Source organism: Acipenser ruthenus, chromosome 10 (assembly GCF_902713425.1).
Source record: "Acipenser ruthenus chromosome 10, fAciRut3.2 maternal haplotype, whole genome shotgun sequence".
Classification (NCBI taxonomy): Eukaryota; Metazoa; Chordata; class Actinopteri; order Acipenseriformes; family Acipenseridae; genus Acipenser; species Acipenser ruthenus.
Window position 1 is genome coordinate 21,842,310 of NC_081198.1, and position 24,508 is coordinate 21,866,817.

Here is a 24,508-nt window from a genome sequence, read left to right on the forward strand (position 1 = left end):
CATTGAGTACACTTTGTATCTATCCCAAAATGTCATAAAAAGATCTTCAGAGTGAAAAGTAACATCTACGAACCTTGCCGCTGAATTCATCTGGATACAAAAGAAATCCATAGCTTCGAATCCAAGGCTCGCCATCAAAATCTTCTCCACAAATTCAATTCTTCCTGGGAAATCCACTCCCATATCTCCTCTCCATCTCAACCGAACTGTGTTCCGTAGTCCAGCCCTCGAAGCCGACCGATTAGCAGATGTCTTGTCCATCCTCTCCTCCTCGTATCACTCTCTCGTATCACTCTCTGCGGTCATGCCACATGAAAACGATCTTAGCCAAGAGGCCGAGAAGCGATGGCGACTTGGCCCTTGCCCGGGGCCCCCCAGCCCGGACGGCACAGGGGGATTCAAAGGTGGGTGCAAAATTCCAAGCACAAGCAGACCCCCAAAAAACGGGCTGCTGCTTCCAGAGGGGAAATGTGCAATTTAAGCAGGAGGGAACAAAACAAAGCAAAAACACACACATAACACCAAAAACAAAACATAAACTGGCGGAGTGCGTCTTACAAATAGTCATGCCAAGCTGCTATGCTGTGCAAGGTGCCTTGGGTAACTACAACTGTGCCTCGCTGGCTGGCTGGCTGGCTGGCTAAGAAGGAACTGGCATAGGGACATGTTCCACCACACTTGTCTGGTTAGCTGCATGCTCCCAGGAAACAACCTGCTGCTGTCTACATCATCACCACATGTGAATAAAAGAAAGAAAGACAGCAAGAAAGAAAGAGAGAAAGAAAGAGAGAAAGAGAGAAAGAAAGAGAGAAAGAAAGAAAGAGAGAAAGAAAAAAAAAAGAAGTAAAACGGCGGGAAAACTTGCATCAACACTGGCACTCTCCCTCCAGCAGGGATAGACAAAATGCTCACAGGAGAGATCCAGATCTGACTTTGACCAACGTTAGAGAAAGGTGTGCACCGTTCCCGGAGGTACTGCAATACCGGGCCGATGCGTGGAGTGGACGGAGCAAGCCCCTGTTCCATCTCCCGATTCCAAAAATCAATTTAATATATGGTCCCCTGATAGGGGACGTATCAGATATTAAACTGATAAGAACATATTTTTTTTTTTTTTTTTTTTTTTAAGTTTTTATTTATTTTCCGTGGACAAAAATCATAAACATATAATCAAAAAACTCAATACAATACACATGAAAAAAACAATATCATATTACAGCCACGTCATAAAAACTTTCCAATAAAAACAAGGTCTGAAAGGACAATCAGATTAAAACAACTTCCATTTGAACAAGACAGTTTATGCGTCAAAAAACAACCCGCTTCACCCCCTATCATAAGACCATGAACCGGCACGAGTCCAAGTGGCAGGCACAGCCCAACAAGTGCTCCATCTCTCCCGGGCGATCTCTTCTCCTTCCCGCAGCGCATCCTGCATCTGATATTCTCTGAGCCTCTGACAAGCCAAAATCTTCACCTCCCCCGAGGTCAGCAGCTTTCCTTTAAAAACGAAAAGATTTCTTGCCTTCCACATGGCTTCTTTAAAACAGTTCAGTAAAACCCACAAGCATGTCCATTTTTCTTTCACTACAAACCCAGGCTTAACCCCGTGCAGCACCATTGCTTTTAAAATGTTTCTGTTGTTTAGAAACCCACTCAGGGTGTCTTCGGCCTCCCGCCAAACTTTTTTGGCTTGTCCACATCCCCAGAACAGATGCGCTGCGGTTTCTTCTGCCCCACAATCCTTAAAAGGACATCTAGGGGACTTCCCGAGGTTCCTGTGATACATAGTCGCCCGTACTGGGAGGATCTCGTGTACCGTCTGCCATGCCAAGTCCTTGTGCCGGTTCATGAGTCTCGGGTGAGCTACTTCCAGCCAAATCCCCTCCACAACCTGTGGGTTAAAAAAGAGACATTACACATTTTCTCTCTGTCTTGCACAAATTTCCGCACTTTACGGGGGTCCTGCCATACCTCTTTATCTAAAACAAAAAGTTCCTCTTTCTTTAAAAACAGTTTAATTTTATTATACAAAAAAGGAGCTTCCCATGATGTTGGCACAGTTAAAACAGGACAAAACATTTTAAAACCTCTTAGAATCGCTCCTAAGAAATATTTTACAAAATGTGCAGTTTTGTTTGACCCATAGAGACACAACCTCACATGGACAATTACAAAATGTAAAAGCAAGATCTTCGTGAGGTCAGGAACCCCCTTTCCTCCATTTTTTGCTGCCTTGTATACCACCTCCCTCTTTAACATCTCATTCTTCCTCCCCCAGAAGAAGCGCATCACACTGCGTGTCAGGGCACACAGGACATTCCTGGTTGGAGGGAACACTGCAGACAGGTAAACCAAGACAGGTAAAATAACAGATTTTAAAATTAAACACTTGCCTTCAAAAGTGAGTTCTCTGAGGCTCCACAGCCCCAGCTTTTGTGCAACCTTGGCAGTGACGCTGTCCCAATTCTGCACTCCAGACCCATGTTTATAGAATTTTACCCCTAAAATCTGAATAAAATCATTCTTTAAACACAACCCTATGCTGGGAACTCTGGCCCACTTCCCATACAGCATACACTCGCTTTTTCCCATGTTGACCTTGGATCCTGACGCCTTGCAGAACCCCTCGACCATTCCCACCGTTTTCTCCATTGAAAACTCATCTCGGCAAATAATCGACACGTCATCCATGTACAAAATACATTTCACTTGTTCTCCCCCACTCCCAGGTACGAACACTCCACAGGTCTGTTTATTCGCCCTAATGGCAATGGCTAAAGGTTCGATACAACATATAAACAGCAAAGGAGACAGTGGACAGCCTTGGCGCACTCCGCTTCGGATTTTAACTGGTTTAGACGTGCTCCCATTTACCAAAATAACACTTTGGATGTCTTCATACAAGACCTTAATCCAATTAACGAACCTGATTGGAAACCCCATTTTCAACAGTACACCAAACATGTACTTGTGCGCTATTCTATCATATGCCTTCTCTAAATCCAAATTCAGGATACTAAACGGGAACTCCCTCTCCCTGGCATAACAGATAGAGTCTCTCACGAGTATCAAGCTGTCCATTATCCTCCTACCTGGGACTGCACATACCTGGTCCTGATGGATGACTGTGTCGATCACCTGCCCCATCCTTCCAGTCAGGATCTTTGCCAGCAACTTATAGTCTGTGTTGAGGAGGCTGATCGGACGCCAGTTCTTCAAATCTTCCCGGTCTCCCTTCTTATAAAGCAAAGTGATGACGCTCCTCTTAAAAGAAGTGGCCATTTCCCCAGCATTAGAACTTTCTATAAAAACACTCAACAAATCATATTTTAAAACATTCCAAAAACACTTATAATATTCAGTGGGTAAGCCATCCTCCCCAGGCGTTTTCCCCATTTTGCTTGCTTTCAAAGCTCTATCCAGCTCTTCCAGAGAAAAGCTCTTTTCCAACCCCACCTTCTGTTCATTACTTAAAAATACATTAATGCCTTCAATCATTTCTTTACAATTCCTCTCCACCACCCTCTTTTCATCATACAAATTCTCATAAAAACTTTCCGCCACCTCACACATGCCTTTATTTCCATTCCTCACCACACCATCCTCCCCTTTTAACCCCTCCATCACCTGTTTTCTGTCAAATACTTTCTTAAAAAAGAACCTCGAACAGGTCTCTTCTTTCTCAATCCTCTCTATCTTGCTTTGCAGCATCACTGTCTCACTTTTTTTATACATGAAATGTTTTATTCTCTCCTTCACCCCCTTTATCTCTTCAGAGACTTCAAATCCTGCCCTCTCCTGCAAAAACAATCTCTGAAGCTTCTTTTCCAGCCATTTACATTTTTCTTTTGCTTTGCGTACTTTATCCCTGCCTTCATTTATAAAAAACAATTTGGTTCTCCTTTTAACAAAATCCCACCACTCACTCTTTTTCCCAAACAAAACCTGTAGAGACCTCCACCCTTTATACTTCTCTACATATTTCTCTCTTATTTTACTATCCTCTAATAATTTAACATTTAATTTCCACACTCCTTTTCCCTTTTCACTCACCCCTCCCAGATCCAATGTTGCCCTCACCATCACATGATCAGAGAAGAACATAGGCTCCAGTTTACAATCTTGACATTTCACCCCCTCAGAAATAAAGATCATATCGATCCTGGACTTACTTGTCCCCTGAGAGTTGCTCCAGGTAAAGCCCCCCTCAGGATGTATCATTTTATAACAATCTATCAACTTAAAGTCTTTAATTATTTTGTTCAATAACACAGATGTTTTATCCAATTTAAAATTTTCCTTCCCATCCTTCTTGTCACCCCCACTCCTCACACAATTCCAGTCCCCTCCCATCACTACCGGCATGGATGAACTAAGCTCCATCCTTACCAGTCCCAACAATTCAAGCCTCTGGTGTTTCTCCACAGGTGCATACACATTCACCAGCTTAATCTCTTGCTTATTACATACCACTCTCACCATAACAACCCTTCCATCCTGCAACACACTTTTCTCTTTAATTATACACTTATTATTTTTAAACAATATTGCCACTCCCGCATTCTTATTTTCATCTGTCCCCGACCACACTGATTCACCTTTCACCCACATGCTTTCCAACTCTCTATATTCTTTCTTAAACCCAATCCCACACTCTTGTAAAAAGAACACATCTGCATCAATACCTTCTAGATACTCTAAAACAGCCTTGCACCTGACCTTGCTCACCACACTCCTCACATTCACCGTTGCTATTATCAGCGCCATCGAGATCAGCAAAATGTGTAAAGACATATTCATAAAATTTTAGATGGTTCTATCCCCATGCTATCTGAGAGCCGCTGCACATTACCATCATCCAAAAAGGAAGTGCCCCCATGGTCTATTCCCCTCCCACCATACGACCTGTCACTCACTACCGAGGAGTCGGAGCCAGGAGAAACCGGGGTCTCCTGCCCAGCTTGCATACTGTCCTCCTTTTTTTCCTTTTTCCCCTTTTTCCCCACTTTCATACCACTTTTCACCTCTTCCCCTTTCTCCAACTTCCTTTTCCCTGAAGCTTTCTCCTGCTCCATTTTCTGCCCATCTATGTTCCCTCCCTCCTCTTCCTGCACCTCCTCCTCCTCCTCCTCCATCTCCTCTTCACTAGACTCCCCTCCTGTTCTACCCTCTACACCCCCCCCTCCATGTCTTTTTTGAGGCATCTGACCACACGGGATAGGGCCCTCTTCCTGGATATCTGAAGAACCTGCCTCCCCCCCACTCTTATTTGACCTTTCTCCGAACCCTTCGCTGTCCTCTTCAGACTCCGTAACCTCCAGATCTTCTGCCAATGAAGATCCCTGCTGCTCCTTCTGTTCTTCCCCCCGATCTATCTCCTCCCCCTCACCGCCCCTCTGCTCTCCTCCCCACTCTGCCTGTCTCTTCCACTCACCCTCTCCACTGTCCCTCACCCCTCCCCCCTGCTGCTCACCACTTTCCATCCTCTCCTCTCCCTCTTCCTGTTGTTCCTTCTCCTCCCTCTCAAACCTCTTATACTTCTCCTTCCAATACCCATCCCTCTCCTCCTCCTCCCTCTCCTCTCTCTCCTCCCTCTCATACCTCTCATACCTCTCCTTCCTCTCCCTCTCCCTCTCCTCCCTCGCCCTCTCTTCACCCCTCTTTGCTCTGTTAGCAAAAGAGGATGGACAGTGCATAAAAAGGTGTTCACTACTGTCACACAGACTGCACTTCCTTTTCTCCTGACACTCACTTGCCACGTGCCCCTCACCCTTACACACATAACACATAATTTTTGTGCACCCCGCCGCCAAGTGACCCATTACCCCACATTTTCGACATAATTTGGGTTGCCTGAAATAATGTATATATCCCCTATCCATCCCCAGTACTATTTCAGAGGGAATAGCTCTGAATCCCTCATACCCATTCGGATCTGGCCACAGACTTACACGGACTCTCCAAGCACCATTCCATACCTCATCACTATCCCTCACTTTCTCTGCACCCCCATACACTGTACAATACTTTCTTAGCCACACACACATCCTCTCCCTCCACAGCCTCTGACCCCATCCTCACAATCACCACCCTTCTCGCAACATCAGTCAAGGTTGTCACTTGGAACCTTTTCAAAAGTTGGTCATTTTTCCCCAAATTGAACAAACTGTGACATTTCTGCAAATCACTCACAGCCCTAAAACTGACATCCCAGGTGTTTCCCCTCCCCACAGTGATAATACAATTGAGCTGCTCTGGCTTAAACCCCAGTGTCTTCTGCAACACAACCCTAGAAAACTCAAGCCTGTTAAATGCTAGCTCATCTCCCTCTCCTCCCTCTTTCAAAGAAATCCTTATACAATTAAAACGACGTGCTGCAAACCTTGGGGACGCCATTTTAATTACAAACACTAACTCACAAAAAATTAAGGGTTTTTTTTTTGTTTTTTTTTAAATTTAGCCAAGGCCAAATTAAAGCAAAATATCAATAATAGAAAAATAAACAGCAGATAAGGTGCCCTCAAAGGGTCCCCCTTACCTGCTCCACAACCTGGCTCCTGGTCTTCCGCCTGCCCTGCTCCTCTCCTACCCAGACCACAGCTACCAGCAACCAATGTTGCTCCCGTTTACCTTACCGATACCGATACCTTACCGATCGCTTCCAAATCAAACTGCGGTCAAGCCACACACTTGATCTGAGCCAAGAGGCCGAGAAGCGATGGCGACTTGGCCCTTGCCCGGGGCCCCCCAGCCCGGACGGCACAGGGGGATTCAAAGGTGGGTGCAATATGTCAAGCACAAGCAGACCCCAAAAAAACGGGCTGCTGCTTCCAGAGGGGAAATGTGCAATTTAAGCAGGAGAAAACAAAACAAAGCAAAAACACACACATAACACCAAAAACAAAACATAAACTGGCGGAGTGCGTCTTACAAATAGTCATGCCAAGCTGCTATGCTGTGCAAGGTGCCTTGGGTAACTACAACTGTGCCTCGCTGGCTGGCTGGCTTGCTAAGAAGGTCCTGGCATAGGGACATGTTCCACCACACTTGTCTGGTTAGCTGCATGCTCCCAGGAAACAACCTGCTGCTGTCTACATCATCACCACATGTGAATAAAAGAAAGAAAGACAGCAAGAAAGAAAGAGAGAAAGAAAGAAAGAGAGAAAGAAAGAAAGAGAGAAAGAAAAAAAAAAAGAAGTAAAACGGCGGGAAAACTTGCATCAACACTGGCACTCTCCCTCCAGCAGGGGTAGACAAAATGCTCACAGGAGAGATCCAGATCTGACTTTGACCAACGTTAGAGAAAGGTGTGCACCGTTCCCGGAGGTACTGCAATACCGGGCCGATGCGTGGAGTGGACGGAGCAAGCCCCTGTTCCATCTCCCGATTCCAAAAATCAATTTAATATATGGTCCCCTGATAGGGGACGTATCAGATATTAAACTGATAAGAACAGATACTACACTTGATCTTAGCCAAAAGGCCGAGAAGCGATGGCGACTTGGCCCTTGCCCGGGGCCCCCCAGCCCGGACGGCACAGGGGGATTCAAAGGTGGGTGCAAAATTCCAAGCACAAGCAGACCCCCAAAAAACGGGCTGCTGCTTCCAGAGGGGAAATGTGCAATTTAAGCAGGAGAAAACAAAACAAAGCAAAAACACACACATAACACCAAAAACAAAACATAAACTGGCAGAGTGCGTCTTACAAATAGTCATGCCAAGCTGCTATGCTGTGCAAGGTGCCTTGGATAACTACAACTGTGCCTCGCTGGCTGGCTGGTTGCTAAGAAGGTCCTGGCATAGGGACATGTTCCACCACACTTGTCTGGTTAGCTGCATGCTCCCAGGAAACAACCTGCTGCTGTCTACATCATCACCACATGTGAATAAAAGAAAGAAAGACAGCAAGAAAGAAAGAGAGAAAGAAAGAGATAAAGAGAGAAAGAAAGAGAGAAAGAAAGAAAGAGAGAATTAAAACGGCGGGAAAACTTGCATCAACACTGGCACTCTCCCTCCAGCAGGGGTAGACAAAATGCTCACAGGAGAGATCCAGATCTGACTTTGACCAACGTTAGAGAAAGGTGTGCACCGTTCCCGGAGGTACTGCAATACCGGGCCGATGCGTGGAGTGGACGGAGCAAGCCCCTGTTCCATCTCCCGATTCCAAAAATCAATTTAATATATGGTCCCCTGATAGGGGACGTATCAGATATTAATACTCTTTTATAGAGATTTTACATTTTTTTCATTTACACCCATTCGTTTTTTCATTCATTTTACATTTCTTTTAAAGATGACATTCATGCATACAGACATACATTTTGTTTTAAAAGCATTTAAAATACATTTAAAAACACCAAGACAATTGTGCTTTGTACATGGTTAAAACAGACACAGATTAAAATCAACATGAAAAAAACCTGTGCTGTTTTAAAAGTGACTGGAAAAAAAGAACCATCTATAAAAAACCAGTGCTTGTGAGGGCCGGGGAGTGCTCTCTAAAAAGGTTCAAAAGTGAACATAAAACTATATTACTAAAACAGGGACAGGGGAAAAGGGACAGTGTATAAAACAGTGAGTTAAAATTCTAAAATTTTAAAACACTTAAAATGTAACTTTTAATAGTTTACATTAAAAATCTTAAAGATACATAAAACAAAACAAAACAAAATCAAATAAAACATTCAACGTAAATCAAATAAAAGTCCATAAAACTGAAACAAAAAGACTACATAAAACCAGGGCACCGTTGAAAAAACGGTCATGCCAGCTAAAAAGGGCAGAATGCTGGCATGACAAAATAAATAAAAGGCTTAGCGGTGCCCCGTAGTCCCGCTCCTAGGAGCTAGCGGTTCCGGTTTTTTCCTTTATTCCATCTTCACGTCCTGAAGTCCGGCGATCCTCCACTCCGCGCAGGCCTTGTCCTTCCCGAGGGTCCGGATGTCCAGAATTACAAAGTCCTTGATAAGAATTTGTGCCCTTCTGGTCGTGGTGATAGTGTCTAGCTCCTGCTTGTGATAGACACAGACGTTACGGCCTTCCCACAGGATCTGCTTGACAACATTGATGACACGCCAAACGCACTTAGCTGTGCTGGTAGTGATTCCTCCCGCAGGCCCATAGAGCACAGTCTCAGCGGTCATCTTGGCCGTGTCAGCAAACCTGTTTAGGAAGACAGAGACAGAGAGCCAGACACTGCCAGCCACATCACATTCCCAGAAGATATGGGCTGGTGTTTCTCTCTTGCGGCACTTTGCATAGGGGCATGTTTCTACTTGGGCTAGTCCCCTCCTGAACATGAACGCTCGAGTGGGGAGTGCACTGTGGACGGTGTTCCATGCTATATCCTTCTGGACATTACTGAGGCAGCTGTGAGACACATTCTCCCAGATTTTTTGGCTTTGGGTGAGGGAGAAAGTAGCTACTTTTTCAATTTCCTGGGAAGCGGCAAGATATTTAGTTACAGCCTTGTATTCCCAGGAGGCCAATTTTGCTTTATCTAAGCCCAATTTATATATAGTGTCCCTTAAGGTTCTATAATACAATGGGGGGTCCCAGGAGTACGGCACGGTGTTATCAATAGTGCAGAGGCCCAAGGCCCTGAGACAGGTGGCAAAATAGAAACGATTCATGTAACATACCTTCCTGTCCAGGGCCTGGATGTTCTTGATAGTTTGCGTGAGCCCCTGCACTCGGGTGAGCTGCACAACGTCCGGGACCCCCTTACCTCCCTTCTTGTCGGCTTTACTCAGGGTGGCTCGCTTTACCCTCTCCATCTTGCTGCCCCAGATAAAGCGGTGGATAATGCGGTCCACCACTTTTTTGGTGGTCCTGTCTGGGGGAAAGATTTTTCCTACATAAGAGAGGATGGGGAACAGTATAGACTTGGTTATTAATACTCTACCCGTCATTGTTAAGGATCTTGTGCTCCATCCGCCAATCTTTTTACGGACCTGGTTAATGGCCGCCGTCCAGCTCTGGGCCCCCGAGCTATTGTTCTCGAAAATGAGGCCCAGAATCTTGATTTTGTCCTTTTTGACAGGGTACATGTCCGACAGTTCCCTATCTACCTGCCAATTTTTAGACACGTAGACTTCGCTCTTGGACTTATTAATCACTGCCCCGGTCGCCGTGCAGTACTTCTCAAGGATATTACTAATCCGAGGTACCGACGATGTGTTGGTGCAAATGAGTGACACATCGTCCATATATGCTGTTGTTTTGACCTGGACCCCGTTGGATCCAGGCAGCTGGAAACCAGTTATATTGGTATCCCTACGAATTGCCTGCAGGAGGGGTTCAATGCACACGACATATAGCAGTGGGGATAGTGGGCAACCCTGTCTGACCCCTGACTGGATAGATATTTTACCAGTCAGGTGCCTGTTCACCAAGACTCGGGTACTAATGTTTGTATATATGGTTTTAACCCACTCCCTAAGTCCAGGAGCGAATTTCATCTGGTCCATCACTTTGTACATATATTCATGGCTTACCCTATTGAACGCCCTCTCCTGGTCAAGGTTGAACAGGCAGAGGGGATGGTTCCGTTCTCTAGAATAAGCCAGAATGTCCCTTGTTAACATTAAAATATCCGTGATGGACCTCCCTGGGACGCCACAAGCCTGGTCGGGGCCAATGACCAAAGGGAGGTGTACTTGTAGCCGGAGCATCAGAGCTTTGGCTAGTATCTTGTAATCCACGCAAAGGAGGCTGATTGGGCGCCAATTCCGTAGATCTTTAACTTCCCCTTTCTTATGAAGGAGAGTAATTACACTCTCCCGCATAGAAGGGCCCAACCGCTTCTCCCTGTAGACCGCTCTGTAGACCTCCGCTAAATGGACTTTTAGCGTGTCCCAAAAAAGATGGTAATACTCACCCGGGATGCCATCTGGACCTGGCGTCTTACCGGTGTTCATGGTCTTAACCGCCTGGGTGAGCTCCTCCAGCGTGAGTTCTGGGTCCTTCTCCTCCTCCTCATCGTCCCGCACTGAGTCAGGCTCCAACTGGCTCATAACCACTCTATCAGGGTGTCATCTGTAGCTTTGATGTTATACAGGTCCCTATAGAAGTTCTCTACCACTTTTTTCACTCCCTCATTATCCTCTACTATCCTCCCCCTGCTGTCGAGCATGGAGGACATCAAGTGCCGCTTCTCCCTCGTTTTCTGGAAGAAGCAGCTAGTACACTTTTCGTCTTCCTCCATTTTTTGCACTTTTGCATTGTGCATGACCTTTCGTTGTTCCTCCATACAAAGCACTGAAAGATCTAACTTGGTCTGGGCTATCTCGTCGCTTACAGGGAACCCCCGAAGCTGAAGCAGGCTCAGACGCTGGAGGGCAGCATTCAGGTATTTATATTTGGCCCTCCTTTCTTTTGCTTTCCTCTTGCCTGCTGCTATGAAATAACCCTTAGTTCTCATTTTGACCATCTCCCACCACTCTATAGGGGAGTTGAATAGGTCACGCAAAGTGGTCCACTCAACAAGCCCAGAATTCTACCAGGTTCTACCTCCCTGCTGCTGCGGGAGGTAATAAATGGGTTTTTAAACAGGATACCTACTCCGTCGGCTCTGGCTATGTTGGAGCCCGACCAGAAGGAGTCCCCCAGGGTCCAACTCTCCTTCAGGTCCCTATAATCAGGGCTCGACGAAATACCACACTCCTGCAGAAAGATGAGATCTGCTTTCAAGTTAGCTAGATAGTTTAGTACATCAAATCTTTTTTGTGTCTCCCTGATGCTCCTGACATTAACAGACACACATATCAGGGCCATCAGGGTAGCTAACAAGAAAAGGAGTCGCTGCGTCCACCCCATAGCGACTATGATTGGGAGGTCGGGACACTCTTCCTACTCTTAGCTCTACGCTTGCTTCGAGGGGGCTTGGGCTTATTTGCAACTCCCATCACCCCTGAGAAGGTACTCACTGCTGCCTCGTCCAAGAAGGCACCGTCTTTATATGCACAGTACGTGGAGTTGTTGGGGCTATTCAACTCCCCACAAGGTAAGTCTGGTGGAACTTGCTCAGGGCCCCTCGGAACGTGTGGGTCAGCTTTGTCCTGGGGGGGGGGTTATGACAGACAGCATTCTTTGGCTGTTACCGTCTGTTGAATTGGAGCTGTTAGCAGACTTCTGGCTTACCGCGTCCAGGGGTATTCCCATGTCCTCCAGTGCTGTATCTAGGAGGACCTCTAGGGGGCCCCTGGTTTTGCCCATACAAGGGAGGGGGTCAAGGATGCTTTGGAGGGAGGCCCTTCGCTTGAAGAGGGTCATTGCTACCGAGGTACTGCTGGTCAGGGAAGGTGTTGACCCCGACCTCTCCCTCGGTGCATTAGTGAACACCTCTTCTGCGAGGTGTGCTAGGGTTTGTGCCAACGACTGGGAAGGCTGGCTGGGGATGCCCTGGCTGGCTGCTACCTGCCCACTAGGCGGCAGTGTAGGCGTCCCACTCGCCTCCGTCTCTGCCTGCGAGGGCAAGACTGGGTACTTTGTGTGGACATTAGCTGGTTTTGGATCTATGGGGGCCACCTGCAACTTGCTGTCTTTAATCTTGATCTTCTTTCTTTTCCCCCCCTCATCTCTACCCTTTCTTTTCCCCACCCTCTGCTGGTTCTTCACTCCCTCCCCCTCCTTCTCACTCTCACTTTCACTGTCGCTTTCGCTTTCCTCCCCCACGGACTCAATCCTTATGGCGTCATAACGAGAGCCGAGGGGGAGTGCTGGCGCTGAGAGGGCCCTACTCAGGGGGGGCCGCTGTTGGGTCCGGGCTCCCTCCCTGCCTCGTGTTCTGTATCAGAGGAGCTACTGGAGGAGCTAGTGGAGTAGCTGTTGTACTCTCTCTCTGGGCTGGGGGAAGGGGTCCTCGTAAAACGGGACATGTCTCAGGGGCGGGGGGGTGAGGGGGGTGCTGGTGATGATGGTAGTGCTGGAGTCTGGGTTTTGGATACTGTTGGTGATGATGTGGACTGATCTTTGTTACTTGCTCCCTCTTCCTGCTCAGGCCTAGGCTTGTTAGTATTTGCCTTGCTGGCTCTGGCCATGTTGGCATAGGAAGAGGGGCAGTCCTTAAACAGGTGCCCCTTCTTTCCACACAAATTGCACTGCCTCTCTTCTCTGCAGTGGCTGGTCTCGTGGGGGGCGCCTCAGTTCCTGCACTTGACTACAGTACATGCGGCCGCCAGGTGTCCTAATTCCCTACATTTCCTGCAGAGTTTTGGCATCCCATTATAGAATACCAGCCATCTGTTGGGCCCTAACACTATGGAGTTTGGAATGTGGCGGACGCCTCCAATGCCCGATGGATCAACATTGAGGCGTACCAGCCACTTTCTGGCTCCTGTCCAAACCTCATCTTCATCTGTAATTTTCCTCCCTTCTGATGACACCCTCCCATAGCGGTTAAGCCATGTTGTAATATCATAGTCGCTAACAGCCTCATTGAAAAATTGGACAGTAACAACTTTCATTTCTCTGTCTGTCAGTGCATCCACACAAAATTCTTTGTATGGAGCGAGATATTTATTCTCCCCCCAAAAGGACCACATTTCTTGTAACTTTTGGGGGTTCCTAAAACTGACCTCCAACACTTCCTTAAGCCCTGGCAATTTCACCAAACAATTCAAGTCAGAAGGGGAAAAACCCATACCCCTCTGAAGAATGGTCCGGCTGAACTCCAGTCTCGTCAGTCCTGGTTCCGTTTCCTCTTGCTGGGTCCTTGTGAAGCGCACCGCATTGTGCCTCCTGGTCTCCTGGGTTGGCCGGAACGCCATCCTTCAGCTGGCTCCTCCGATTGGGGTGGGAGAAGCCTCTGGACGTCCGGGTTGTCTCTCTCTACGGAAAAGAAACAACGTAAGCAGCAAATCTGGGCAGTTGAAGGAACTATTACTTTAGTCCCTGAGGAGATGGTCGCCTCGCAAGAGGGACCCCCTCCCCAGGTGAACGGTGTCCTTCCCTGGCGGAGCAGGGGGCGCTGCAAGGCACCGAGACCACGTAGGAAGAATCGTGGCTGTGACGCCTCCTCGGGGTCCGGGGCCGCCCTCTGCTCCTCCCAGATGGCGCCCTCTGCTGGGCGCCTGCTGCTCTCTCGGTCTGGATCTCGATTACAATCAAGGGCTGGGGATGAGGTCGTCAAGGTCATCAAAGGGTCCTCAAAGGTCGTCTGGATGGTAGGTCCTCCTTCTCTCTAACTCCAGGAACGTCTGGAAAAGCCGGAACCGCCTGAAAAAGAAAAAAACTGGAACCGCCTGAAAAAGAAAAAACTGCTCTCAACAGTCAACAAAATCTTGAAAGACCCTCGGCCTGGATTGGGCAAGCCAAAACCAGACTGAGCACTAGTCTTCCAAAAAGTTGCCGAGCTGAAGAAAGCCAGTTAAAAAAAAAAAAAAAGGTACTGCAATACCGGGCCGATGCGTGGAGTGGACGGAGCAAGCCCCTGTTCCATCTCCCGATTCCAAAAATCAATTTAATATATGGTCCCCTGATAGGGGACATATCAGATATTAAACTGATAAGAACAGATACTACACTTGATCTTAGCCAAAAGGCCGAGAAGCGATGGCGACTTGGCCCTTGCCCAGGGCCCCCCAGCCCGGACGGCACAGGGGGATTCAAAGGTGGTTGCAAAATTCCAAGCACAAGCAGACCCCCAAAAAACGGGCTGCTGCTTCCAGAGGGGAAATGTGCAATTTAAGCAGGAGGAAACAAAACAAAGCAAAAACACACACATAACACCAAAAACAAAACATAAACTGGCGGAGTGCGTCTTACAAATAGTCATGCCAAGCTGCTATGCTGTGCAAGGTGCCTTGGGTAACTACAACTGTGCCTCGCTGGCTGGCTGGCTTGCTAAGAAGGTCCTGGCATAGGGACATGTTCCACCACACTTGTCTGGTTAGCTGCATGCTCCCAGGAAACAACCTGCTGCTGTCTACATCATCACCACATGTGAATAAAAGAAAGAAAGACAGCAAGAAAGAAAGAGAGAAAGAAAGAGAGAAAGAGAGAAAGAAAGAGAGAAAGAAAGAAAGAAAGAGAGAAAGAAAAAAAAAAGAAGTAAAACGGCGGGAAAACTTGCATCAACACTGGCACTCTCCCTCCAGCAGGGGTAGACAAAATGCTCACAGGAGAGATCCAGATCTGACTTTGACCAACGTTAGAGAAAGGTGTGCACCGTTCCCGGAGGTACTGCAATACCGGGCCGATGCGTGGAGTGGACGGAGCAAGCCCCTGTTCCATCTCCCGATTCCAAAAATCAATTTAATATATGGTCCCCTGATAGGGGACGTATCAGATATTAAACTGATAAGAACAGATACTACACTTGATCTTAGCCAAAAGGCCGAGAAGCGATGGTGACTTGGCCCTTGCCCGGGCCCCCCCAGCCCGGACGGCACAGGGGGATTCAAAGGTGGGTGCAAAATTCCAAGCACAAGCAGACCCCCAAAAAACGGGCTGCTGCTTCCAGAGGGGAAATGTGCAATTTAAGCAGGAGGAAACAAAACAAAGCAAAAACACACACATAACACCAAAAACAAAACATAAACTGGCGGAGTGCGTCTTACAAATAGTCATGCCAAGCTGCTATGCTGTGCAAGGTGCCTTGGGTAACTACAACTGTGCCTCGCTGGCTGGCTGGCTTGCTAAGAAGGTCCTGGCATAGGGACATGTTCCACCACACTTGTCTGGTTAGCTGCATGCTCCCAGGAAACAACTTGCTGCTGTCTACATCATCACCACATGTGAATAAAAGAAAGAAAGACAGCAAGAAAGAAAGAGAGAAAGAAAGAGAGAAAGAGAGAAAGAAAGAGAGAAAGAAAGAAAGAGAGAAAGAAAAAAAAAAGAAGTAAAACGGCGGGAAAACTTGCATCAACACTGGCACTCTCCCTCCAGCAGGGGTAGACAAAATGCTCACAGGAGAGATCCAGATCTGACTTTGACCAACGTTAGAGAAAGGTGTGCACCGTTCCCGGAGGTACTGCAATACCGGGCCGATGCGTGGAGTGGACGGAGCAAGCCCCTGTTCCATCTCCCGATTCCAAAAATCAATTTAATATATGGTCCCCTGATAGGGGACGTATCAGATATTAATACTCTTTTATTGAGATTTTACATTTTTTTACATTTACACCCATTCGTTTTTTCATTCATTTTACATTTCTTTTAAAGATGACATTCATGCATACAGACATACATTTTGTTTTAAAAGCATTTAAAATAGATTTAAAAATACCAAGACAATTGTGCTTTGTACATGGTTAAAACAGACACAGATTAAAATCAACATGACAAAAACCTGTGCTGTTTTAAAAGTGACTGGAAAAAAAGAACCATCTATAAAAAAACAGTGCTTGTGAGGGCCGGGGAGTGCTCTCTAAAAAGGTTCAAAAGTGAACATAAAACTAGATCTAAAACAGGGACAGGGGAAAAGGGACAGTGTGTAAAACAGTGAGTTAAAATTCTAAAATTTTAAAACACTTAAAATGTAACTTTTAATAGTTTACATTAAAAATCTTAAAGATACATAAAACAAAACAAAACAAAATCAAATAAAACATTCAAAATAAATCAAATAAAAGTCCATAAAACTGAAACAAAAAGACTACATAAAACCAGGGCACCGTTCAAAAACGGTCATGCCAGCTAAAAAGGGCGGAATGCTGGCATGACAAAATAAATAAAAGGCTTAGCGGTGCCCCGTAGTCCCGCTCCTAGGAGCTAGCGGTTCCAGTTTTTTCCTTTATTCCATCTTCACGTCCTGAAGTCCGGCGATCCTCCACTCCGCGCAGGCCTTGTCCTTCCCGAGGGTCCGGATGTCCAGAATTACAAAGTCCTTGATAAGAGTTTGTGCCCTTCTGGTCGTGGTGATAGTGTCTAGCTCCTGCTTGTGATAGACACAGACGTTACGGCCCTCCCACAGGATCTGCTTGACAACATTGATGACACGCCAAACGCACTTAGCTGTGCTGGTAGTGATTCCTCCCGCAGGCCCATAGAGCACAGTCTCAGCAGTCATCTTGGCCGTGTCAGCAAACCTGTTTAGGAAGACAGAGACAGAGAGCCAGACACTGCCAGCCACATCACACTCCCAGAAGATATGGGCTGGTGTTTCTCTCTTGCGGCACTTTGCATAGGGGCATGTTTCTACTTGGGCTAGTCCCCTCCTGAACATGAACGCTCGAGTGGGGAGTGCACTGTGGACGGTGTTCCATGCTATATCCTTCTGGACATTACTGAGGCAGCTGTGAGACACATTCTCCCAGATTTTTTGGCTTTGGGTGAGGGAGAAAGTAGCTACTTTTTCAATTTCCTGGGAAGCGGCAAGATATTTAGTTACAGCCTTGTATTCCCAGGAGGCCAATTTTGCTTTATCTAAGCCCAATTTATATATAGTGTCCCTTAAGGTTCTATAATACAATGGGGGGTCCCAGGAGTACGGCACGGTGTTATCAATAGTGCAGAGGCCCAAGGCCCTGAGACAGGTGGCAAAATAGAAACGATTCATGTAACATACCTTCCTGTCCAGGGCCTGGATGTTCTTGATAGTTTGCGTGAGCCCCTGCACTCGGGTGAGCTGCACAACGTCCGGGACCCCCTTACCTCCCTTCTTGTCGGCTTTACTCAGGGTGGCTCGCTTTACCCTCTCCATCTTGCTGCCCCAGATAAAGCGGTGGATAATGCGGTCCACCACTTTTTTGGTGGTCCTGTCTGGGGGAAAGATTTTTCCTACATAAGAGAGGATGGGGAACAGTATAGACTTGGTTATTAATACTCTACCCGTCATTGTTAAGGATCTTGTGCTCCATCCGCCAATCTTTTTACGGACCTGGTTAATGGCCGCCGTCCAGCTCTGGGCCCCCGAGCTATTGTTCTCGAAAATGAGGCCCAGAATCTTGATTTTGTCCTTTTTGACAGGGTACATGTCCGACAGTTCCCTATCTACCTGCCAATTTTTAGACACGTAGACTTCGCTCTTGGACTTATTAATCACTGCCCCGGTCGCCGTGCAGTACTTCTCAAGGATATTACTAATCCGAGGTACCGACGATGTGTTGGTGCAAATGAGTGACACATCGTCCATATATGCTGTTGTTTTGACCTGGACCCCGTTGGATCCAGGCAGCTGGAAACCAGTTATATTGGTATCCCTACGAATTGCCTGCAGGAGGGGTTCAATGCACACGACATATAGCAGTGGGGATAGTGGGCAACCCTGTCTGACCCCTGACTGGATAGATATTTTACCAGTCAGGTGCCTGTTCACCAAGACTCGGGTACTAATGTTTGTATATATGGTTTTAACCCACTCCCTAAGTCCAGGAGCGAATTTCATCTGGTCCATCACTTTGTACATATATTCATGGCTTACCCTATCGAACGCCTTCTCCTGGTCAAGGTTGAACAGGCAGAGGGGATGGTTCCGTTCTCTAGAATAAGCCAGAATGTCCCTTGTTAACATTAAAATATCCGTGATGGACCTCCCTGGGACGCCACAAGCCTGGTCGGGGCCAATGACCAAAGGGAGGTGTACTTGTAGCCGGAGCATCAGAGCTTTGGCTAGTATCTTGTAATCCACGCAAAGGAGGCTGATTGGGCGCCAATTCCGTAGATCTTTAACTTCCCCTTTCTTATGAAGGAGAGTAATTACACTCTCCCGCATAGAAGGGCCCAACCGCTTCTCCCTGTAGACCGCTCTGTAGACCTCCGCTAAATGGACTTTTAGCGTGTCCCAAAAAAGATGGTAATACTCACCCGGGATGCCATCTGGACCTGGCGTCTTACCGGTGTTCATGGTCTTAACCGCCTGGGTGAGCTCCTCCAGCGTGAGTTCTGGGTCCTTCTCCTCCTCCTCCTCCTCGTCCCGCACTGAGTCAGGCTCCAACTGGCTCAGGAACCACTCTATCAGGGTGTCATCTGTAGCTTTGATGTTATACAGGTCCCTATAGAAGTTCTCTACCACTTTTTTCACTCCCTCACTATCCTCTACTATCCTCCCCCTGCTGTCGAGCATGGAGGACATCAAGTGCCGCTTCTCCCTCGTTTTCTGGAAGAAGAAGCGAGTACACTTTTCGTCTTCCTCCATTTTTTGCACTTTTGCATTGTGCATGACCTTTCGTTGTTCCTCCCTACAAAGCACTGAAAGATCTAGCTTGGTCTGGGCTATCTCGTCGCTTACAGGGAACCCCCGAAGCTGAAGCAGGCTCAGACGCTGGAGGGCAGCATTCAGGTATTTATATTTGGCCCTCCTTTCTTTTGCTTTCCTCTTGCCTGCTGCTATGAAATAACCCTTAGTTCTCATTTTGACCATCTCCCACCACTCTATAGGGGAGTTGAATAGGTCACGCAAAGTGGTCCACTCAACAAGCCTGCTCTTATAGGCTGCAGCTATGGAGGGGTCATCGAGTAAGGAGGTGTTTAATTTCCAGACCCCTGACCCCATCTGGGAGGTCTGAGGGACCTGCAATGTTACCTGCAGGAGCCTATGGTCAGAGAAGAAGACGGCCTGGGTGTCTACTGCCGTCTTCGTAAGGGAGCTGGTATGCAGGACGAGATCTATACGGGAGAAGGAGGTCCCAGATGAGCTCACCCAGGTAAAGGGAGGCACCAGGTCCTTACCTGCATCACACAGGGAGAAATCAGATATTACAGAGGACAAAACTCTACTAGAGCGGTCGTTGCGTGGCCTGCTCCGGTCTACATCCCTCAGAGCACAATTGAAGTCACCTGACACGATGACGGGTACGTTCCCCAGCAGGAGTGGACGCAGCTGTGGAAAAAATTGAACTCTTTCGTTTTGGTTAGTGGGTGCGTAGACATTGACCAGTCTGAGGGGAGTGTTGTTGTATGTCACATCCACGCTCAGAATTCTACCAGGTTCTACCTCCCTGCTGCTGCGGGAGGTAATAAATGGGTTTTTAAACAGGATACCTACTCCGTCGGCTCTGGCTATGTTGGAGCCCGACCAGAAGGAGTCCCCCAGGGTCCAACTCTCCTTCAGGTCCCTATAATCAGGGCTCGACGAAATACCACACTCCTGCAGAAAGATGAGATCTGCTTTCAAGTTAGCTAGATAGTTTAGTACATCAAATCTTTTTTGTGTCTCCCTGATGCTCCTGACATTAACAGACACACATATCAGGGCCATCAGGGTAGCTAACAAGAAAAGGAGTCGCTGCGTCCACCCCATAGCGACTATGATTGGGAGGTCGGGACACTCTTCCTACTCTTAGCTCTACGCTTGCTTCGAGGGGGCTTGGGCTTATTTGCAACTCCCATCACCCCTGAGAAGGTACTCACTGCTGCCTCGTCCAAGAAGGCACCGTCTTTGTATGCACAGTACGTGGAGTTGTTTGGGCTATTCAACTCCCCACAAGGTAAGTCTGGTGGAACTTGCTCAGGGCCCCTCGGAACGTGTGGGTCAGCTTTGTCCTGGGGGGGGGTTATGACAGACAGCATTCTTTGGCTGTTACCGTCTGTTGAATTGGAGCTGTTAGCAGACTTCTGGCTTACCGCGTCCAGGGGTATTCCCATGTCCTCCAGTGCTGTATCTAGGAGGACCTCTAGGGGGCCCCTGGTTTTGCCCATACAAGGGAGGGGGTCAAGGATGCTTTGAAGGGAGGCCCTTTGCTTGAAGAGGGTCATTGCTACCGAGGTACTGCTGGTCAGGGAAGGTGTTGACCCCGACCTCTCCCTCGGTGCATTAGTGAACACCTCTTCTGCGAGGTGTGCTAGGGTTTGTGCCAACGACTGGGAAGGCTGGCTGGGGATGCCCTGGCTGGCTGCTACCTGCCCACTAGGCGGCAGTGTAGCCGTCCCACTCGCCTCCGTCTCTGCCTGCGAGGGCAAGACTGGGGACTTTGTGTGGACATTAGCTGGTTTTGGATCTATGGGGGCCACCTGCAACTTGCTGTCTTTGATCCTGATCTTCTTTCTTTTCCCCCCCTCGTCTCTACCCTTTCTTTTCCCCACCCTCTGCTGGTTCTTCACTCCCTTCCCCTCCTTCTCACTCTCACTTTCACTGTCGCTTTCGCTTTCCTCCCCCACGGACTCAATCCTTATGGCGTCATAACGAGAGCCGAGGGGGAGTGCTGGCGCTGAGAGGGCCCTACTCAGGGGGGGGGCCGCTGCTGGGTCCGGGCTCCCTCCCTGCCTCGTGTTCTGCATCAGAGGAGCTACTGGAGGAGCTAGTGGAGTAGCTGTTGTACTCTCTCTCTGGGCTGGGGGAAGGTGTCCTCGTAAAACGGGACATGTCTCGGGGGCGGGGGGGTGAGGGGGGTGCTGGTGATGATGGTGGTGCTGGAGTCTGGGTCTTGGATACTGTTGGTGGTGATGTGGACTGATCTTTGTTACTTGCTCCCTCTTCCTGCTCAGGCCTAGGCTTGTTCGTGTTTGCCTTGCTGGCTCTGGCCATGTTGGCATAGGAAGAGGGGCAGTCCTTAAACAGGTGCCCCTTCTTTCCACACAAATTGCACTGCCTCTCTTCTCTGCAGTGGCTGGTCTCGTGGGGGTCTCCGCAGTTCCTGCACTTGACTACAGTACACGCGGCCGTCAGGTGTCCTAATTCCCCACATTTCCTGCAGAGTTTTGGCATCCCATTATAGAATACCAGCCCTCTGTTGGGCCCTAACACTATGGAGTTTGGAATGTGGCGGACGCCTCCAATGCCCACTGGATCAACATTAAGGCGTACCAGCCACTTTCTGGCTCCTGTCCAAACCCCATCTTCATCTGTAATTTTCCTCCCTTCTGATGACACCCTCCCATAGCGGTTAAGCCATGTTGTAATATCATAGTCGCTAACAGCCTCATTGAAAAATTGGACAGTAACAACTTTCATTTCTCTGTCTGTCAGTGCATCCACACAAAATTCTTTGTATGGAGCGAGATATTTATTCTCCCCCCAAAAGGACCACATTTCTTGTAACTTTTGGGGGTTCCTAAAACTGACCTCAAACACTTCCTTAAGCCCTGGCAATTTCACCAAAGAATTCAAGTCAGAAGGGGAAAAACCCATACCACTCTGAAGAATGGTCTGGCTGAACTCCAGTCTCGTCAGTCCTGGTTCCGTTTCCTCTTGCTGGGTCCTTGTGAAGCGCACCGCATTGTGCCTCCTGGTCTCCTGGGTTGGCCGGAACGCCATCCTTCAGCTGGCTCCTCCGATTGGGGTGGGAGAAGCCTCTGGACGTCCGGGTTGTCTCTCTCTATGGAAAAGAGACAACGTAAGCAGCAAATCTGGGCAGTTGAAGGAACTATTACTTTAGTCCCTGAGGAGATAGTCGCCTCGCAAGAGGGACCCCCTCCCCAGGTGAACGGTGTCCTTCCCTGGCGGAGTAGGGGGCGCTGCTTGGCACCGAGACCACGTAGGAAGAATCGTGGCTGTGACGCCTCCTCGGGGTCCGGGGCCGCCCTCTGCTCCTCCCAGATGGCGCCCTCTGCTGGGATATTAAACTGATAAGAACAGATATTAAACTGATAAGAACAGATACTACACTTGATCTTAGCCAAAAGGCCGAGAAGCGATGGCGACTTGGCCCTTGCCCGGGGCCCCCCAGCCCGGACGGCACAGGGGGATTCAAAGGTGGGTGCAAAATTCCAAGCACAAGCAGACCCCCAAAAAACGGGCTGCTGCTTCCAGAGGGGAAATGTGCAATTTAAGCAGGAGAAAACTAAACAAAGCAAAAACACACACATAACACCAAAAACAAAACATAAACTGGCGGAGTGCGTCTTACAAATAGTCATGCCAAGCTGCTATGCTGTGCAAGGTGCCTTGGGTAACTACAACTGTGCCTCGCTGGCTGGCTGGCTTGCTAAGAAGGTCCTGGCATAGGGACATGTTCCACCACACTTGTCTGGTTAGCTGCATGCTCCCAGGAAACAACTTGCTGCTGTCTACATCATCACCACATGTGAATAAAAGAAAGAAAGACAGCAAGAAAGAAAGAGAGAAAGAAAGAGAGAAAGAGAGAAAGAAAGAGAGAAAGAAAGAAAGAGAGAAAGAAAAAAAAAAGAAGTAAAACGGCGGGAAAACTTGCATCAACACTGGCACTCTCCCTCCAGCAGGGGTAGACAAAATGCTCACAGGAGAGATCCAGATCTGACTTTGACCAACGTTAGAGAAAGGTGTGCACCGTTCCCGGAGGTACTGCAATACCGGGCCGATGCGTGGAGTGGACGGAGCAAGCCCCTGTTCCATCTCCCGATTCCAAAAATCAATTTAATATATGGTCCCCTGATAGGGGACGTATCAGATATTAAATACTCTTTTATTGAGATTTTACATTTTTTTACATTTACACCCATTCGTTTTTTCATTCATTTTACATTTCTTTTAAAGATGACATTCATGCATACAGACATACATTTTGTTTTAAAAGCATTTAAAATACATTTAAAAACACCAAGACAATTGTGCTTTGTACATGGTTAAAACAGACACAGATTAAAATCAACATGAAAAAAACCTGTGCTGTTTTAAAAGTGACTGGAAAAAAAGAACCATCTATAAAAAACCAGTGCTTGTGAGGGCCGGGGAGTGCTCTCTAAAAAAGTGAACATAAACCTAGATCTAAAACAGGGACAGGGGAAAAGGGACAGTGTATAAACAGTGAGTTAAAATTCTAAAATTTTAAAACACTTAAAATGTAACTTTTAATAGTTTACATTAAAAATCTTAAAGATACATAAAACAAAACAAAACAAAATCAAATAAAACATTCAAATTAAATCAAAGGTCCATAAAACTGAAACAAAAAGACTACATAAAACCAGGGCACCGTTGAAAAACGGTCATGCCAGCTAAAAAGGGCGGAATGCTGGCATGACAAAATAAATAAAAGGCTTAGCGGTGCCCCGTAGTCCCGCTCCTAGGAGCTAGCGGTTCCAGTTTTTTCCTTTATTCCATCTTCACGTCCTGAAGTCCGGCGATCCTCCACTCCGCGCAGGCCTTGTCCTTCCCGAGGGTCCGGATGTCCAGAATTACAAAGTCCTTGATAAGAGTTTGTGCCCTTCTGGTCATGGTGATAGTGTCTAGCTCCTGCTTGTGATAGACACAGACGTTACGGCCTTCCCACAGGATCTGCTTGACAACATTGATGACACGCCAAACGCACTTAGCTGTGCTGGTAGTGATTCCTCCCGCAGGCCCATAGAGCACAGTCTCAGCGGTCATCTTGGCCGTGTCAGCAAACCTGTTTAGGAAGACAGAGACAGAGAGCCAGACACTGCCAGCCACATCACATTCCCAGAAGATATGGGCTGGTGTTTCTCTCTTGCGGCACTTTGCATAGGGGCATGTTTCTACTTGGGCTAGTCCCCTCCTGAACATGAACGCTCGAGTGGGGAGTGCACTGTGGACGGTGTTCCATGCTATATCCTTCTGGACATTACTGAGGCAGCTGTGAGACACATTCTCCCAGATTTTTTGGCTTTGGGTGAGGGAGAAAGTAGCTACTTTTTCAATTTCCTGGGAACCGGCAAGATATTTAGTTACAGCCTTGTATTCCCAGGA

General features: G+C 47.7%; 3 non-coding genes and 5 pseudogenes across 3 annotated transcripts; all 8 read right to left on the reverse strand.

The window, feature by feature from the left end:
* Window positions 1–950: 950 nt before the first annotated feature.
* On the reverse strand, window positions 951–1,160 carry LOC131738515 (U2 spliceosomal RNA; annotated as a pseudogene).
* Window positions 1,161–7,307: 6,147 nt separating this feature from the next.
* Window positions 7,308–7,498, reverse strand: LOC131738977 (U2 spliceosomal RNA). The gene has a single exon (XR_009330145.1). It is a non-coding gene; the product is annotated as a U2 spliceosomal RNA (small nuclear RNA).
* A 583-nt stretch (window positions 7,499–8,081) lies between these two features.
* LOC131738609 (U2 spliceosomal RNA) lies at window positions 8,082–8,236 on the reverse strand (annotated as a pseudogene).
* A 6,130-nt stretch (window positions 8,237–14,366) lies between these two features.
* LOC131738374 (U2 spliceosomal RNA) lies at window positions 14,367–14,558 on the reverse strand. The gene has a single exon (XR_009329935.1). It is a non-coding gene; the product is annotated as a U2 spliceosomal RNA (small nuclear RNA).
* A 603-nt stretch (window positions 14,559–15,161) lies between these two features.
* LOC131738978 (U2 spliceosomal RNA) lies at window positions 15,162–15,352 on the reverse strand. Its single transcript, XR_009330146.1, has one exon. It is a non-coding gene; the product is annotated as a U2 spliceosomal RNA (small nuclear RNA).
* Window positions 15,353–15,951: 599 nt separating this feature from the next.
* Window positions 15,952–16,106, reverse strand: LOC131738723 (U2 spliceosomal RNA; annotated as a pseudogene).
* A 6,312-nt stretch (window positions 16,107–22,418) lies between these two features.
* On the reverse strand, window positions 22,419–22,519 carry LOC131738616 (U2 spliceosomal RNA; annotated as a pseudogene).
* Window positions 22,520–23,118: 599 nt separating this feature from the next.
* On the reverse strand, window positions 23,119–23,274 carry LOC131738622 (U2 spliceosomal RNA; annotated as a pseudogene).
* Between the last annotated feature and the right edge of the window lie 1,234 nt (window positions 23,275–24,508).